The following is an 18,091-nucleotide window of genomic DNA, read 5'->3' on the forward strand; positions in this document are numbered from 1 at the left end:
GTGCCCCTTTTAAAACCCATTTGGAGAAATATTTAGGGAAGAGAAAAAAATTTTGCGTTTAAAGAACAAGACTATTCAAGGTAAAGGAATGGCTTTTAAGATGCTTCAAAGACATTTTAAAGTTTTTATTTGGACAAAAGAAAATTAAATAAAAAATCTAGTAGGTTACGCAGCTATAAAGATGTGACTATTCATATCTAATGTCTGGGTTGTTGGTCCTCCCATTATATATGTGATACGTGCTTTACAAAATGCAAAATATTTTATATACTCTCATATTAAATGCTACACTGGGAGGCAGATATTTTAATTCTTATTTTACTGACAAGGAAACTGAGGCTCAGAGATTTCAAATTTGGGGTAAAGAAAATATAATATAGCAAGAACTTGAACTTGGGTTTTTTTTTTTTTTTTTTTTTTGTCTTTTTGTCATTTCTTGGGCCGCTCTTGCGGCATATGGAGGTTCCCAGGCTAGGGGTCGAATCGGAGCTGAAGCCGCTGGCCTACACCAGGGCCACAGCAATGCGGGGTCTGAGCCGAGTCTGCAACCTACACCACAGCTGACAGCAACGCCGGATCGTTAACCCACTGAGCAAGGGCAGGGATCGAACCCACAACCTCACGGTTCCTAGTCGGATTCGTTAACCACTGCGCCACGACGGGAACTCCTGAACTTGGGTTTTAATCCCAATACCTTTCCACAATACCCCATAACCTTTAACCTACCATTGTGGCCTAGGCAGCCCGTCACTCTTTGATGCCTCAGTTTCCCAGTCTGTGAGGGGAGAATAATACTTCTCTGGCTTGCTTTCAGGGACTGGTGGATAGATTTTCCAGGGCTAAGTCTATCTATTATGTGACCAAGATTTCCAGGAACAGTGTATGATAAACCTGCATGAACTACCGACGTCCCTCAGTATCCATGGGGAATTGATTCAGCCCTGAAGATACCAAAAGCCACAGCCGCGTGAGTCCCTTACATGAAACCGTGGATGCCGATGCACAGAGTCAGCCTGAGGTATCCAGAGGTTTTCACGTCCTTGGAAGTGGAGGGCTGACTGTGCACTTCGCTGAGCCCAAGGAAATACTGCTAAAAACCCATCTACCCCAGGAAGGCTCCAGACCTCTGCAGAAGATGCATGCTGAAGCTTTAGAATGACATGAGTTGCACAAGACAAGTGCAGAATGGTTATGCAGCTGGCAGGTTTCCTGGGAACTGCAAGTAATTGCAAATAGCTCATTATCCCAGGCTGGGGAGACTGCAGAAGTAGAAGGTAGGAAAGCAAGGGCACCCACTTCTCAGTCTAGGGCCCTAATTCCCTGAAGCTGTAAAAGAGGAGGTAAGTGTGTCATCAAAGGGAATGAAAACTCAACAGCTATGCAATTCCAGAAGAATGTATAGTTCTTCAATGTCTAGGAAAAATAATATATTTCTCCTTTCTATACATTTATATAGTTATTATAAAAGTACATCTATTCATTGTCAAAATAATCGATAGGGAAATGTAGAATAATCAGTAGGGAAGTGTAGACATTCCCTTTCATCTGTTCCTCTCTTAACTCATTCACTAAACTCTGCGAGTTCCCAGACACATACTCTGTATATCTCCTAAAAGTTTTTCCGTTTAGTGCTTGCTTCGGCAGCACATATACTAAAACCGGAACAATACAGAGAAGATTAGCGTGGCCCCTGCGCAAGGATGATACTCAAATTCGTGAAGCATTCCATATTTAAAAAAAAAAAAGTTTTTCCATTTAAATACTGTGTGTGTGTGTGTGTGTGTGTGTGTTAAGATGCATGTTAAACAGATTCACATATGGGTTTTTAAATGGGGTCTCACAACACATTGTTTTGCAACTTGCCTTTTTCGTAACTTTACAATGTATCATAGATACCTCTCATTCCCTCCCCCCCAGCTTTATTGAGATATACCTGACACATAAAAAAACTATATATATTTGAGCTGCTCGACAAGATGATCTGGTATATATACACATGGTGGAATGATTACCATAAGCTAATGAATATATCTATAACCTTACATAGTTACCACATTTTTTTTTTGTCTTTTTGGCATTTCTTGGGCCGCTCCTGTGGCATATGGAGATTCCCAGACTAGGGGTCGAATCGGAGCTGTAGCCGCCAGCCTACGCCAGAGCCACAGCAACGCAGGATCCCAGCCACGTCTGCAACCTACACCACAGCTCACGGCAACGCCGGATCGTTAACCCACTGAGCAAGGGCAGGGATCGAACCCACAACCTCACGGTTCCTACTCGGATTCATTTACCAATGCGCCACTACGGGAAGTCCAGTTACCACATTTTCGTATGTGGTGAAAAGCTCTACTCTCTTAGCAAATTTCAAGAATATAATACAGTACTATTAACTATAGTCACCGTGTTGCACCTTAAATCTCCAGATTAATTCATCCTACATAACTGAAACTTTGTACCCTCTGATGAATATCTCCCCGTTTCCTATACCCACCCCCCATCAGCATTTGGCAGTCACCATTTTTAAGCTCTGCTTTTATGCATTCAACTTTTTTAGAGACCTCTCATTCTTTTTAAAGCATGGAGAGGGCTCCATTGTATGGATATACTGCAGTTGATCTAACCACCTTTCTATGGATGGAGTTATAAGTAACAGCTCTGTTATTTTCCTTAACTATTACAAATAATGCTTTAGCAAATAATAATCATGATTTATAAGTATGAAAGAAAACAGATCAGGGATAAATGGGCTAGAGAAAATTTGAGAAAGATAGTACATAACAAAACCCTTACCAGTGAACCCAGTGTGACGAACCAGGGGTGAGCAGACACTTCTCGCTTTAGCTCTTCATTGTGTCAGTGTGACAGCACCAAAGAAGGATATCAGGAAAAAAAAAAAGTTAAAGAAAGTTAAAGAAGTTAAAGAAAAAGAGAAAACACAGCAGGATTTTCGAGAGGTCAAATGAATTAAGTATCACTACACAGAAACCCCATAGGGAAACCATATGATTACTTGTAAAGCTCAGATTGGTGGCACTGTAAGAAGGAAAATGATGGTGAGGGTGAGAAAATTTTGAGCATTTTGTCTCCATGTCAGTCCCTACAAGAGAGGGGCTCTGTCTCATTCCTTCTTAGCCTGATACCTGGCATAAATCCTGACAAGTAATAGGTGTTAATAAGTAATTGAAAAAAGAGCAAGGACTACTTTCTCTCCAGAGGACCAAGCCTTTTGGACACGAGTCAGCAAAACCTACCTAAATGTAGATAAATCTTGATTTGTGACTTTAAAAATAACCTAAACATTTAGAAACCTTTAGTTTGATTTGAAAAGCAGTAAGTTAAAGAATGGTTTCACTAAAAGCCTCTGTTGTGTAATTTACCTGACATGTCTCTCTGTTTACTGTTCTTTGTTTTAATTTGCTGCCTGCTCAAAAAAATGTATTAAATTGTAATTGGACATTGAATTAAAATTTTTAAATATTGACCTCACTTTTCTTGAACCTACCGCTAAGTTGTTCTGTATCTGGGTTGCCAGTTGTCTCATTTGGCTGTTTCTTCTTCTTGGCCTCAGCATTCATGTTCCTAAATGAAGCAAAAAGAATCAAGTGACCCATGGCATGTCTTCAGCCCCGTTAACTGAGAATTCAAAGGAAAACTTGAAGACATAATCCTCTATGTGATGGTCCTATTGATTGGGTAACTATGTCCCTGTCAACCAGAGATCAGATAACTAGACTTGGGTGTGCGTGTACATTCCTCAAGATATTTTTATGAGAAAAGGATAAGTGAAAGATAAGCACACTGATATGAGGGATTTACTTTAAAGGAGAGAGAGAAGAGCCAGCTTGGTCATCCACCTCCTACATCAGGGTCAGCAAAGTACCAAAAATACACCAAAGGGAAGATTGCCAACCCCTGTTCCCCATCAATTGAATTCTCCAGAGTGGTAATCCATACTCATTATGATGACCTTGACATATTAGGGGAAGAAAGATTGAATTAAATTCAGTAGAATTGCTGGTATTATATTTCAATTCTCCATATATTATTTACTCAACAAATGTGAGTGAAACCACTAGATAATCAGAAAGACCATTCGCTAGTCATTCTGAATAGCAGGATTGTTCTGCTGAGTCTTTTTGTGAGTTCAGTATACCCCCCCCCACACACACAGACAAGAGAATTTTCTCTCCCCATCCCAGCAGAAGCTCTAGTTCATGATGAGACATGCTCCACAGTGCTCTGAATTCACTTAGGGATAGAGTTATCTGCAGGGAGGTGATCCAGCGGCTTTGTAAAAGACAGAAGGAGTGATCTGTTTAGGAAGTCATCCTTTAAACTGTTACTTTGGCAGGGTGGCTCAGAGGGTAGAGAACTGGACTGAGGGCAGCAATCATGTGTTCCAGGCCTTTATTCTTATGATGTTCTGTGACTCAGGGCTTCAATTTCTTCATCATAAATGAAAGAGTTCAACTAGGTGGATATGGCATGAACAATAGTGCCTTCTGTTAGCACATGGCATAATGGATGCTGATAAAATCACATTAAGATGAATTTCCATAATCCTAAAGATTTACGATTCTTTATAGAGATGAAAATAAAATCCTGGGGATTCTAAGGGGACTCCTCTCAGACACCAGTCTTGGGGTGGATTTTTCCCCCCAAATCAGGTATTCTTTGTACTCAGGGATTCTGGTAAGAGGTCTTCTTCCTAAACTAGATCAGCTGTAAGCCCTGTCCTTCCGGAAGGCCACTGTAACCTGGAGTTTGCATCAGAGACTCCGAGCTATAAACCTGGCACAGGGTCCTACACCAGTAGTAACATTTTTACTGCTCTGCACAGGAAGTTTTCTATGTGTAGCCCCCTGAGCTCTGTGAGATCCACCCAGGGCACTGAGCCTGGCCCATGCTCCCTCGGCTCCCATCTCAAAAGGCAACCTCAGGCTCTCTCAAGGAGAAGTCTTTCCTAGGGCTATTGATTGTGGTTGAAAATTGCCCTGACTGAAGCCATCATTTTGAGATCCTCATGACCAATTTGGAGACGTTAAGAAAACCCCAACTCCAGAGCTCTCCACTTTTGTAACCAGCTGCTGTCAGTCAGGTAGGTAATAGCTCTTGTTATCTTTTGTTAGCTTTAGGTACCTAGAGTTGTTCTAGAAGAAAATTTTAAAGATGAGTTTTCTGAATTGTTTCTCTAATCTGATTAGATTTAAAGGACTAATGACCTTATTTCCTGTAGTAAAGAGGACACTGACAGTCCATGGTAAACTATGGCAACAGAGATACACATAATAAGACCACTGGATACTCCTAAACAAATACTTGTAAACGGCAAGTATCTTTAAAGTAAATCCATTGCTGGTTCTTCTAGGAAAGAGTTGTCCTCTCCCACCCCACCTCCATCCCTTTCCCAATAAGGCGAAGACTAAATGCTAACCTGAAGAGTTTAGCTTTGGAAATAGCTGGTTTCACTTTGCTGAAAGCCCTGGGGCTGGGAGGAGCAGCCCGGAGGCAGCACGTGTTGTGTGACTTAGCCAGGAGCAATCTCTTGAGGTAACTTGAAGTGGTGTCTCTTTGGGTCATTTGCTTTTTTCCTGTCTCTCCATCCTATTTTAAGAGTCAGTAGAATAATAACACCACAACTGTATCAATCACTCACGTGGCCCTTGCTACATGCTGGGCACATGCTGTTTGGCAGTAGACAGACTGATGTATTTAATTCTTATGACAACCCTCTGAGGCAGGTATTATTATTATTATTATTAATTCCATTTTACAGATGGGAAAATAAAGGTAAAGTCAAATAGCTACCAAGAAGGGAGCCAGGATTTGAACTCAGGGAGTCTGGCTCCAGAGTCCAGGCTTTTGCCTCCCTGGGTGATGAACAGCTCTGTGCTGAATCCTGGCCCTGCCTCTCACTGGTGACATGATCTTGGACTGGACCCTAAGTCTATTTGAGCCTCTGCCTCTGAATTTTAGCACAAGAATAGTAACAGCTCCTGCCTGATAGAAATGCTGCAAGATTGAAATGGGATGATAAACATAAAGGATTTGGTCCAGGGCTCAGCACATCATAAGGGCTCAGTAAATCAGCTTCCCATCCTGATGGGCAGTCACTGCAAATAATATTTCTCCCAATTTATAGCTTGGCTTTTCATCCTCTTTAACATTATCTTTCACAAAGCAAAAGCTTTTAGTTTCGATGAAGTCTAATTTTTTTTTCTTTTGTGATTGTGCTCTTGGCCTCATTTCTAAGAACTCTTCGCAAGCCCTAGAACCTGCAGATTTTTTCCAAAAATTTTTATAATTATGAATTACTTTTTGAAAGGGCACTTTTTCCCCTAAATAGAAAGACTTATCTATTGTAGACCACATGGAATATAAGGAAAAACTCAATGGGGAAAGTTAAAATCACTAGTAAAACCAACATCCAGAAATAAGTTTGGTTATTAGATGCAAGAATTTGCAGCTTTCATAAAAATGTCACTTCTTTTATAATGAGGCAACAGAACCCTCCAACAATAAACTGCACTATAGAGGATCAACCTGACTGCTGAAGGAAGGTGCCTCTCAATGCCAAGATCAGCTGGGGGAGTTGCCATTCAGAAAAGACGAAGAACTACTGACCCACACAGTGAAACTCATGTTTATGAACCACAGCTGTTAGTCACAGGCTGTAATTGCCCCACCAGATAAAGAAGCTATTTAAGAGAGCAGGTTGCTATAGCTGTAAAGAAACAGAAAATAATCTTTTTGGAAATCACAGGATTGTAACTAAGGAGAATGTCAGGTTTGAGGGTGGAATGGATCTTTGTGTATTTGCTAGCTTGGAGACGGATGGGCTGCTTTGGCACGAAGACCGTCCGGCCCTGGCGGCTGTTCTGATTTGTTGGAGAGTGGTCGGTTGAGGCTCCCTTTTATATGTCCTGGCAGGTGGGGGCTTCAACGACTCGAACCTTTCCAGCCTCCTCACTTCCGATTCTTGCGCACCTGGATCTCTGCCTCTTGCCCCGCCCCCCATCACCTGCCGGCCTAATGGGTCAATTGGTAACAGCTGTGATCAGAGCCGAGGCCTCTATTAGAATCCCACCCCTCCCCCACCTCTATACCAAAGACATGAGGTAGTCTTGAGATAAAGCATTAGATATTTTAGAGGCATCCCTCCCTACCCTTCGCTGCCAACCTTCAAAGACGCTGACAGTTTTTGAAAGGACACTCCTGAGTGAAAGATGTGGAAATTGCTATTTAAACTGTTTAGTGGGAATTGCCGTCGTGGCTCAGTGGTTAACCAACCTGTCTAGTATCCATGAGATCCCTGGCCTCCGCAGGGGGTTAAAGATCTTGCATTGCTGTGAGCTGTGGTGTAGGTCACAGACAGGATGCCGCATTGCTGTGGCCGTAGGTGTAGGCAGGCGGCTACAGCTGCGATTCGACCCCTTGCCTGGGAACCTCCATATGCTGCAGGTGTGGCCCTAAAAAAGACAAACAGTTTAGTGAAGTTAAGAAACAATCCTGAAGTTGATTCCATCAGTCTAGATTTTCATATATCAAGTTTGCACCCAGGGGAACATTGCATGAAGTACTTGACTATATATGTGCAAAGAAAAATCTCATTTCTTTTTTTTGGGGGGGGGGGTTGGGGAGGCAAAGAAGCCAAGAGTAGTTTTTATTGCTTTGCCAGGCAAAGGAGGCCACAACAGGCTAATGCCCTAAAGGCTGCCCTCTCTTGGAAACCTTATTTCTTGATAACTTAAGTAGTAGTGTCGTTTACTGAATTTTGAGGCATCCAGTAAAACCCCAGGATCGTGACAGACATAAAAAATTTCATAAAAACTAGTTAATCCTGTGGTGAAAATTATAGCCTAAATGTCCATCAAAAGAGAATTGGTTAAATTATGATACATCCATTCAAAATCTCGACATTTATTGCCAGGGACAGTTGCCTTCACATATTGAGTTTAAAAAGCCAATTGTAAGTTAACAAGTAGAATGTGATCCTGTTTTTTTTTTTTTTTTGCTATTTCTTGGGCTGCCACGGCATATGGAGGTTTCCCAGGCTAGGGGTAGAATCGGAGCCATAGCCACCGGCCTACGCCAGAGCCACAGCAACTCGGGATCCAAGCTGCGTCTGCAACCTACAAGACAGTTCACGGCAACGCCAGATGGTTAACCAGCTGAGCAAGGTCAGGGACTGAACCCGCAACCTCATGGTTCCTAGTTGGATTCGTTAACCACTGCGCCACGACGGGAACTCCTGATCCTGTTTTTTAAATGGTATTAGGAAGTAAATAGATTATTGCCCCCTCGTCTATGGGGGATATGTTTTATCTTAACTCAGCCCTTATCACTCACTGTAGTGGTAGGTTTTTCTGTTTCAGGTGCAACAGCAACACTAGCACAAATTTCTTTTCCCTTCTTCACAATTTCACAGATAGAAGAGTCATTCTTACTGTAAATCTTACCAACATCAGCACACAGATTGTTTTCCCTATTAACTCAAGAACTTTCACATTTTCACTTTAAAGAAGCACTTTACAGCTTCTCTCTGGCTTTTCTGCCAGCACCGCTACTCTATGGAGCTTTGGGGCCATTACTAAGTAAAATAAGAGCTCCTGGAACACTAGAACTGCTTGACAATTGATCTGATAACCAAGACAGCTGCTAAATGACCAAGGGGCAGGATATGGTGGACAAAAAGATGATTCACATTCAGGTCCACAAACAATTTCATCAGGCTCCTCAGCATTTAAAACTTATGAATTGGAGTTCCTGTCGTGGCGCAGTGGTTAACAAATTCGACTAGGAACCATGAGGTAGCGGGTTCGGTCCCTGCCCTTGCTCAGTGGGTTAAGGATCCGGCGTTGCTGTGAGCTGTGGTGTAGGTTGCAGACGCGGCTTGGATCCCGCGTTGCTGTGGCTCTGGTGTAGGCCGGTGGCTACAGCTCCGATTCGACCCCTAGCCTGGGAACCTCCATATGCCGCGGGAGCGGTCCTAGAAAAGGCAAAAAAAAAAAAACTTATGAATTGTTTATTTTTGGAATTTTCCATTGAATATTTCTGATCTGTGGTTGACCGGGGTGACCGAAACCTTGGAAAGCGAAACCTCGAATAAGGGGACTTCTGTATACCTAGAAAATATTAACAGTCATCTCTGGGTCATTCAGTTATGACAAATAATTTTATTTTTAATTTTTCCCTGAGTTTTCCAAATCTAACTGCTCTGAGCTTGTAATGAATTAACAATTAGAAAAAAGAAAAAGCTAATTCCCAGCAATGGTCCTAAAGTGGCATGTTGTACAGAACTGTATATATGTAGTTTGCAATTTTATTTAATAGTTTTATAAGTTATAAAAAGCTCATAGTTAAAAATATCGAAAAGGGATAAGGACTATAAGGTGAAGAGGAAGAATTTTCTATTTTGTCAATCCTCAGTACCCCCTCCCTATGTATCTACTGTCAACAAAAATATGTATTTAAAGCAGAAATTGAATAGAGAGAAATCTGAAATACAGAAGTGAATGTGAAGGGGCACGAGACAACCTTGAAGAGAAGTGAATGAATTTACCAGCTAGCCACCCCCTAGCCCCCATTCAGAACATTCCCTCAGAATCACCCTCTACACTTTGAGCACATGGGTTCCAACAGACATGGGACACCCAGCCAGGCAGGCAAATTAGCATGGGCTCTAACACCCAAAAGAATCCATTCAAGTTCGAAATTTCATAGCACATTGGGCAGTGAGTCACAGAAGCAGCAGACCCTGCTCCTGGGTGTGTGGAAGACTCTTCCCTCTCACTCATATCCCCCCAGCCCCAATTTGTGTCTTTAATAGTTTAATAGTTGATACCTTCTCATCCCCCATGTTTGAGCTTAAGTGTCACTTCCTCAGAGAAGAGACGAATGGGCTTGGCTAAATTGGTATAGTTCCCTCCTTTATTCTCTATCACCATCCCTGATTATATCCTTGGAAGCACTTATTACCATTTGTAATTTTTTATTTTATGTATTTATGCTTGACCCCTGCCTTCCCCCAACCCCCCAGGTTGTAAACTTCACAGGGCAGGGACTGAATGTGTGTATGTGTTTTAAAGGTGGCTTCGTTCAGCCAGCTTTTATAGCCCATAATGGGCATTTAAAATATGCAGTGTTGGTAAGATGGAAAATTTACAAGTCCATTTTTGAGCTGAAATTCTAATTTTATTCATGCTTTAGGTAATGGCTGGTGTTTGAATAGTAGTCCTGTTCATTTCTTCACTCATTCCTTCATTCAGTCAATCAACACATCTTTATTAAGAGCCTAGTATCTGCCAGAACTTGTGTTAGGTGCTGGGCATATAGGTGCCTAGAAGGGAAGATAAACAAAAGCAGGCAAATCTGATCTAGGGAGGCACAATCTGGGTAGTACAGCGTTTTGGGGAAGCACTGACTTAGCAGTTTCCTGAGCTTTATGACAACCACAGCTGATTTTTTTTTTCCACCCAAATCACCTTATGACATCCATTCAAGTCCAACAATCTCATACCCAAAATATTGATTGGGGTTATCTATCTGTTTGTATAAAAAAGACTACAATGAATTTTTTTTTGTCTTTTTGCCATTTTCTTGGGCTGCTCCTGCGGCATGTGGAGGTTCCCAGGCTAGAGGTCGAATCGGAGCTGTAGCCACCGGCCTACGCCACAGCCACAGCAATGCGGGATCCAAGCCACATCTGTGACCCACACCACAGCTCACGGCAACGCTGGATCCTTAACCCACTGAGCAAGGGCAGGGATCGAACCCATGACCTCATGGTTCCTTGTCAGACCTGTTAACCACTGAGCCATGATGGGAACTCCCTACAATGAATTTTTTAAACAGGGACTAAATAGTCTAAGAGAGTGGCATCATAACAAATGAACAAGAAACCAGACGGATAGTTTTAAAAACTATCTCCCTAAGTAGGGTTTTATAAAGTGCATTCTCTCTCCCTTTCCTTCATCCTTTCTCCCCTCCCTCCGTCACATAGCTCAGACACAAGACATGGAGAAGCAAATGTTTTCTGACTCGATGACTTCAGCGGATTAGCACTCCTTTGAAAGTGATATTGTTACAGCCATAACGTGTTTATGTGTAACACAGACATCTTTATGTATAATGCAGACGTGTCTGTGTGGGGAACATTAACATCCTGGCCTTGTCATTTAGTGAGGTAGGAAGTTCAGCCTCGAACTCGAGATCCCCCAAAGCCTTGGGAAATCTTGATATGGGAGAACGAGAGAGTTGGAGAGAAGAGGGGAGATTTCTTTAAGGGTTATTTCTCTTTTTTTTTTCTAACCCTCCTGGGTTTAACTCCTACTCTCTGAGAAACAATTCTTTTCCAGCACAGCTGGGCGGGTTGTCAGGACAAGGTATCCTTGCTGAGGAGAGCAGTCATCCAAAAAAGAGTTAGGCATTTAGAAGATGCTGGTAAACCCCAGAGACACCACAGTTGAGAGTGCTATAGTCTAATAACCTGACGGCAAAAATACTTATTTCAGACCCGGACACGCCATCTCCAAAGGAAGAAATTTGAAGTAGGTTCTCAATAATTTACTTTATTATTATTATTATTATTATTTTTTTTTTTTTTGCCATTTCTTGGGCCGCTCCTGCGGCATATGGGAGGTTCCCAGGCTAGGGGTCGAATCGGGGCCGTAACCACCAGCCTATGCCAGGGCCACAGCAACGCGGGATCCGAGCCACATCTGCGACCTACACCACAGCTCACGGCAACGCCGGATCCCCAACCCACTGAGCAAGGCCAGGGATCAAATCCGCAACCTCATGGTTCCTAGTCGGATTCATTAACCACTGCGCCACGATGGGAACTCCCTCAATAATTTACTTTATATATCAAAATAACCCTAGACATTATTGTAACATTTTGAAATTATTGTTCTTCATAAATTATGAAAGGTACCATTCATTATAAATTATGAAAGTTACAGAAAGTTATCGGCTTGCTGTAACCAAATCAAACAATAAAAAGCATATCGAGCAAAAAGTTAAAGTCTAGCCCTCTCCTCTGTCCCATTCCCCAAAGCAGCACTGTCCAATAGAAATATGGTATGAGCCCCATATATAGTTACAAATTTTTAATAGCCATATTAAAAAATATAAAAGAATAGGTGAAACTAATTTAAATCATACATTTTATTTAATCTAATGTACCCAAAATGTTGTTACTTCAACATATAATCAATATTAAGTTATACATGAGGTATACAATTTTTATTGAGATAGTTTCCATTATTTTTTTGTACCAAGTATGCTTAATCTGGTATGTGTTTTACACTCAGAGCCTTTCTCAATTTGGATACTAAATTTTCATTGAAAAAACTTGAGATTTCCTAAAACATACATTTGAAAAAGTACATTCACATAGCCAAGGTGTTGCAAACATTCTTAATAGTTTTCCAATAAGTGAATGAAGTACCAGTTTGTAAGTTAAATATGAATTAATTTAAATTAAATAAAATTTTAAAATCTGATTCCTCAGTTGCACCAGCCGTATTTCAAGTTTTCAGTAGCCACATGTGGCTTGTGACTACTATACTGGACCATGTCTCCCTGGGGGGAAACCATTATTAAAAGTTTAGTGTGGGAATTTCTTGACCTTTTCTCTATGCCTATACATATAAATACATAATCAAATATATGTATATCACACAGATGTGGATTTCATTTTAGAAAAATCATGCTATATATTTCACTCAATCTAACTTTTTTCACTTGAAGTTATATTTTGGGTATTTTTCCTTTTCAGGACTTAAGAATCTGCATTTTTTGGAGTTCCCGTCGTGGCACAGTGGTTAATGAATCCAACTAGGAACCATGAGGTTTCGGGTTTGTTCCCTGCCCTCGCTCAGTGGATTAAGCTCATTGCTATGAGCTGTAGTGTAGGTCGCAGACACGACTCAGATCCCACATTGCTGTGGCTGTGGCGTAGGCCGGTGGCTACAGCTCCAATTCAGCCCTTAGCCTGGGAACCTCCATATGCCGTGGGAGTGGCTCAAGAAAAGACAAAAAAAAAAAAAAATCTGCATTTTTTTTAGAATAGGGCTAGGTAGTAGATTTATTTAACCACTTCCCTACTGATGAGCACAGAAGTGGTTTCTCATGTTTTGCAATTATAAACATCTGCATTTGCATACTTATGCTAACATTTCCATAGGATACATCCCAAGGATTGACTCTTCTGGGTCAAAGGGTATGCATTAAAATTTTTGAAAGCTAATGCCCAATTATCTTTCCAAATGGTTAGGCCAAATTTTATCCTACACTCTTTGCTGGTATTCCTTGCCAGCATCTGTAGAAACACCAATGCCAGAATCATAAAACATCAGAAAGAAAAGATCTTAGGGGCCATCTATTCCAGATCCTTTATGACCAGAAGATCAAGCCAAAGCTGTGGTAAGAGGTCACGTAACATCTTTGTGGTCAGGCTGGGACTTGTGAAGCTCTCGGGTTCTTGCCTTCTGTCCCTGCGAGCATGAGGACCCCGGCAGCGCCTTTCCAGGCACCCTTTGGAAGGTCATCTTTCCCGCTCGTCCCGCCACCCCTCACTCAGTGCGCACTGTATCAGTATCGGTGCAACGCTGGCGAGATCAGCAAGTCTTTCAATGGAGCATCACATCACGCCTCAGCAAACAAAGCGCAGGAGCCAAGGGAGCATTTCCTTGACATTTGTATCCAAAATTGAATTCAGTCTGTTCAAATGCTTGCTACAATTTCAAGTGTGCCTTTCCTGCCTCCCTTCTGCTGAGAACAGCCAGGCAGAAGGAAAAAAGAGTGTGTGTGTGTGTGTGTGTGTGTGTGTAAATAAACTCTACTGGTCAGCAATTCCTCGCCAGCAAGAAGCAAAGCGTCTTTAACAGGAGTCACTTTTGAGAGCACAAAGGCAAAAGGGCATGAAGGTCTTGGGACAGGGGGAGGTGTTTCCCTTTAGCCACTGTGGAGCTGGTGGGGCCAGTGGGATGCACCAGCAAGATGGGCTTTTCCTGAGGACCGCACTCCTTCCCCGAAATTCCCTACAACTTTGCAGGCCGTAAGCACACAAGTGCTGTCCCACAGAATCCTTGCACGGTAGGCTCTATGCTCAAATGCGCATTGGTGGCCAGGGGCTAGATTCTCCTGACTCCAATTCCAGAAAGCTCCCGTCTTCCCCATCATTCAGTCCCCAGCCCCTTCCCATACCCTGCACAGCCACCATGGGCCTGGTTCCTCTCTCCTCCATCTGTTGCCTACACCCCCAGACCGACTTCATTATAGGCATTAAAAACCAAAACTTGTCCGCATATGCTAACTAATTTATTTAAAAAATCAATTCAGACATCTTAATGCTATTTAATTTTTCTTCCTCTCCTGTCACACGACCTCTCTTTCTGCTCAAATATAATGCTTTCTTCACACATAGGCACCAAAAAGCCAAAATTTTGGTAGAAACACTCCCCCCACCACCCTGTTTTTGCTGCATGTTACACAAGAGTTCATACTCCTAAACCTGGTGACTCCTTTTGGTCCTGGTTTTTCTTCTGTTTCTTTATTATGAGAAGAAAAGAAAGAGGTATCACAGTAGGAAAAGATGGAGGGTGGGGAGAGCAGAAAACCAGAATAGGATTTATTTCATGCTGTATTAACATGGCATTATAAGGTTTCTAACTTTGACATCCTCGGCATGTCCTCACCCCCAAATGCAAATCATCAACTGGTCATCTCTCAAGTCCATTCTTTTCCTTCTATTTCGACCCTTTTCACCCTAATTTAATCTTTCCCCAATTAGTTCCTATCAAATTGCACCCACTCTTGTCTGTCCCACACTGTAGACAGAATGACCAAAAAAGCCTTATGTTGGAGTTCTCATCATGGCTCAGTGGAAACAAACCTGACTAGGATCCATGAGGACGCAGGTTTGATTCCCGACCTCGCTCAGTGGGTTAAGGATCCAGCACTGCCATGAGCTCTGGTGTAGGTCACAGATGTGGCTCAGATCTGGCATTGCCATGGCTGTGGCTGTGGTGCAGGCCAGCGGCTACAGCTCCAATTCGACCCTTAGCCTGGGAACCTCCATATGCGGAGGGTGCGGGCCTAAAAAGACAAGAAAAAGCCTTGTGTTAACCCCTGTGGGGAATAATAATAAAAATAACAATCAATCACCATTGTTAAAATATGCTGAGCACTTCCTATGTGCCAGACAATATTTTTTTTTTGGTAAAGGAATTTGGTTTCTCTTATTTTTTTAATGTATACTTGAGTCAAGCACTATTTTTAATTCTTAAATACTGAGTTCCCTTAATCTTCACAACCTTAGAGGTAAATACTATTACTCTCATTTTAGAGATGAAGACATTGATGCAGAGATGTACGTAATTTGTCCAAGGACACGGAGCAGTTAAGTGATGGAACCAGTTTAAGAACCCAAATCTAAGAGAATTATCAAGAAATATTCAGGCGTTCCCTTCCTGACTCAGTGGTTAACAAACCCAACTAGGATCCATGAGGATGCGGGTTTGATCCCCGGCCTCGCTCAGTGGGTTCAAGATCCGGCATTGCTGTGAGCTGTGGTGTAGGTTACAGATGTGGCTTGGATCCCAAGTTGCTGTGGCTGTGGTGTAGGCTGGCAGCTGTAGCTCCAATTCAACCCCTATCCTGGGAACTTCCATATGCCATGGGTGCAGCCCTAAAAAAAAAGCAAAGGAAAAAAAAAGAAATATTTACATATGTGGCAATGGTGGAAGGGTCATAATCAGGTGTAAATTGTACAAACCCCTTGGGATGGCAGGTGAGTTGCATTTCACTGATGGATTGGGAGTAACTGCCTGGACTGTTGGATTGAGAAAGATTGTGAGGCTGCATCTGGGCCCGGTGGGAAACTGTGGGGATTAGAGATGTCTGTCCTGGGCCAAGTTGTAGTTGGAGTGGGGAGTATATTTGTTTCCTAGTGCAACAAATTACCTCAAATTTAGTGGCTTAAAACAACACAAATTATCTAATAGTTGTGGAGATCAGAAATCCCCAACGGGTCTCATCAGGCTCAACTCAAGGTGTGGGCTGGGCTGCGTTTCTTTCTGGAGGTTCTTTCTAGTGAAGGATCTGTTCCTTGACTTTTCCAGCTTCCAGAGGCTGCCCACATCTCCTGGTTTGTGGTCCCAATCCAGGAATTGCATCACTCTCACTCTGCTTCTGTCCTTACATCTCTTTCTCTGGGTCTGACCCTTCTGTCTCACTCTTTCGCTTTGATTTATTTAAAAAAAATTTTTTTCTTTTTAGGGCTGCACCTGGGCATATGGAAGTTCCCAGGCTAGCGGTAGAACCAGAGCTGTAGCTGCTGGCCTAAACCACAGCCACAGCAATGCCAGATCGGAGACGCATCTGCAACCTACACCACAGCTTGTGGCAACACCAGATTCTTAACCCACAGAGCAAGGCCAGGGATTGAGCCTGCATCCTCACGGATGCTAAGTAGGGTTCTTAACCCACGGAGCCACAATGGGAACTCCCCTCTTTCACTTTTAGAAGGATGCCTGTAATTACATTGGGCCCACCAATGGGTAATCCAAGATAACCTACTCATAGCAAGATCTTTCATCACGTCTACACATCTCTTTTGCCTTGGAAGGTAACAACAGTCACAGGGGCCAGGGATCAGGGTGTGGGGGTCTCTTTGGGATGCCATCATTCTGCCTACCACAGGGAGTGATGGCGTCATGTGATGTGAGTGTTCCCCTGGAGCTGGACTTCTGTATCTTTCACTTCCGTCACACAACAGGCCTGCAAATCGTGATCAATGAATGAATGAACTAATTAAAAATATACAGAATAATAGAGTATCTGTCTTAGGAGTGTAAAGAAATGCTGCTATTTTTAACATAGGAATTTGGAGGAAGACTTTAAAAAACTTAATGGGGGTCTCAGAGTTGGGCAGTGCCCAAATTGATGACGGTAAACTGAGGTTACAATTAAGCAGACCTCAGAGCTGAATGAGTTGTTTTTTGTTTTGCTTTGGTTTTTTGGTTTGGCTGCACCCCAAGCATGTGGAAATTCCTGGGCCAGGGATCGAACTTGTGCCACATCAGTGACAACGCCAGATCCTTAACCCACTGTACCACAAGAGAACTCCAGGGCTGAATGAATTTTTGGATTTGCCAGTTGTCTAAAACAGTTTGGGCTGCGAAAACAAGTTACCATAGGCCATGGCTGTATAAACAACAGAAATTCGTTTCTCACAGTTCTGGAGGTTGGACATTTGAGATCAGGATGCCGGCATGGTCTGGTTCTCATGAGAGCACTTTCCAGGATGCAAACCGCTGACTTCTCGTTGTATCCTCACACAACAAAGAGACAGCAAGCGAGCTCTCTGGCCTCTTCTTATACGGGGCACTAATTGCATCCATGAGCTCGGCCTTCATCAGCTAATTACCTCCCAAAGGCTCCATCTCCTAAAACCATCACACCTGGGGAGTATGATTTCAACACAGGGATTTGGGGTTGTTGGCGGGTAAGGCCTAAACATTAAACCCACAGCATGAGTCTTGTCTTGAGCTCGGCTTAAAATCATAGCCTGAAGAAAATTTTCTTTAACCTGCAAATCTAAATCAGTGCCCCCTTCCCTACTCAGGTCATAAAAAGCAGGGTAGTGTCAGGAACTTGGGGCCTGGACTCAACCCCTTGACTCCATATTCTAGGCCTACCACTCGTTAACTGTGTGACCTTGGACAGGACATGTAGGCCTCCTTGCCTCTGTATCTCCATCCCTAAAGTGAGACTGACAAATAGCTTCTACTGCAGAGTAGTAGTATGAGGATCAAATGAGATAACCCATGGAGAAATTTGGAAGGGTGCCTACATAAGCTCTTATCCTCCTTTACAGCGGTTAATCCAAATTGTAATCATGTTATTATTTGTTTACTATCTGTTTTCCCACCTGTAATAGGTTCTCCACTGTACCTGCAGTACCTAGCACACTGCCTTCCATGCTGAAGGCCCTCAGTTGGTGTTTCTTAAATGGACGGATGGATGGATGAACATATTACCTATTTCTGGAGTGGGTCTCATGAAAACAGTATCACCTTGTCAG

General features: G+C 42.6%; 1 long non-coding RNA gene and 1 other non-coding gene across 8 annotated transcripts in view; one reads left to right on the forward strand and one right to left on the reverse strand.

Moving 5' to 3' along the window:
• LOC125125266 (uncharacterized) overlaps nucleotides 1-18,091 on the reverse strand; it is a 100,798-nt gene that overhangs the window by 64,236 nt on the left and 18,471 nt on the right. For all 7 annotated transcript variants that reach the window (XR_007134391.1, XR_007134393.1, XR_007134389.1 and 4 more), the window contains 2 exons: nucleotides 3,503-3,579; nucleotides 2,791-2,843 (listed from right to left, as the gene is read on the reverse strand). This is a non-coding gene — a long non-coding RNA (uncharacterized LOC125125266). The remainder of the gene's footprint in view (nucleotides 1-2,790; nucleotides 2,844-3,502; nucleotides 3,580-18,091) is intronic.
• Nucleotides 1,629-1,735, forward strand: LOC125126639 (U6 spliceosomal RNA). The gene has a single exon (XR_007134734.1). It is a non-coding gene; the product is annotated as a U6 spliceosomal RNA (small nuclear RNA).

The sequence above is a fragment of the Phacochoerus africanus genome, chromosome 4 (genome assembly GCF_016906955.1).
Source record: "Phacochoerus africanus isolate WHEZ1 chromosome 4, ROS_Pafr_v1, whole genome shotgun sequence".
NCBI lineage: Eukaryota > Metazoa > Chordata > Mammalia > Artiodactyla > Suidae > Phacochoerus > Phacochoerus africanus.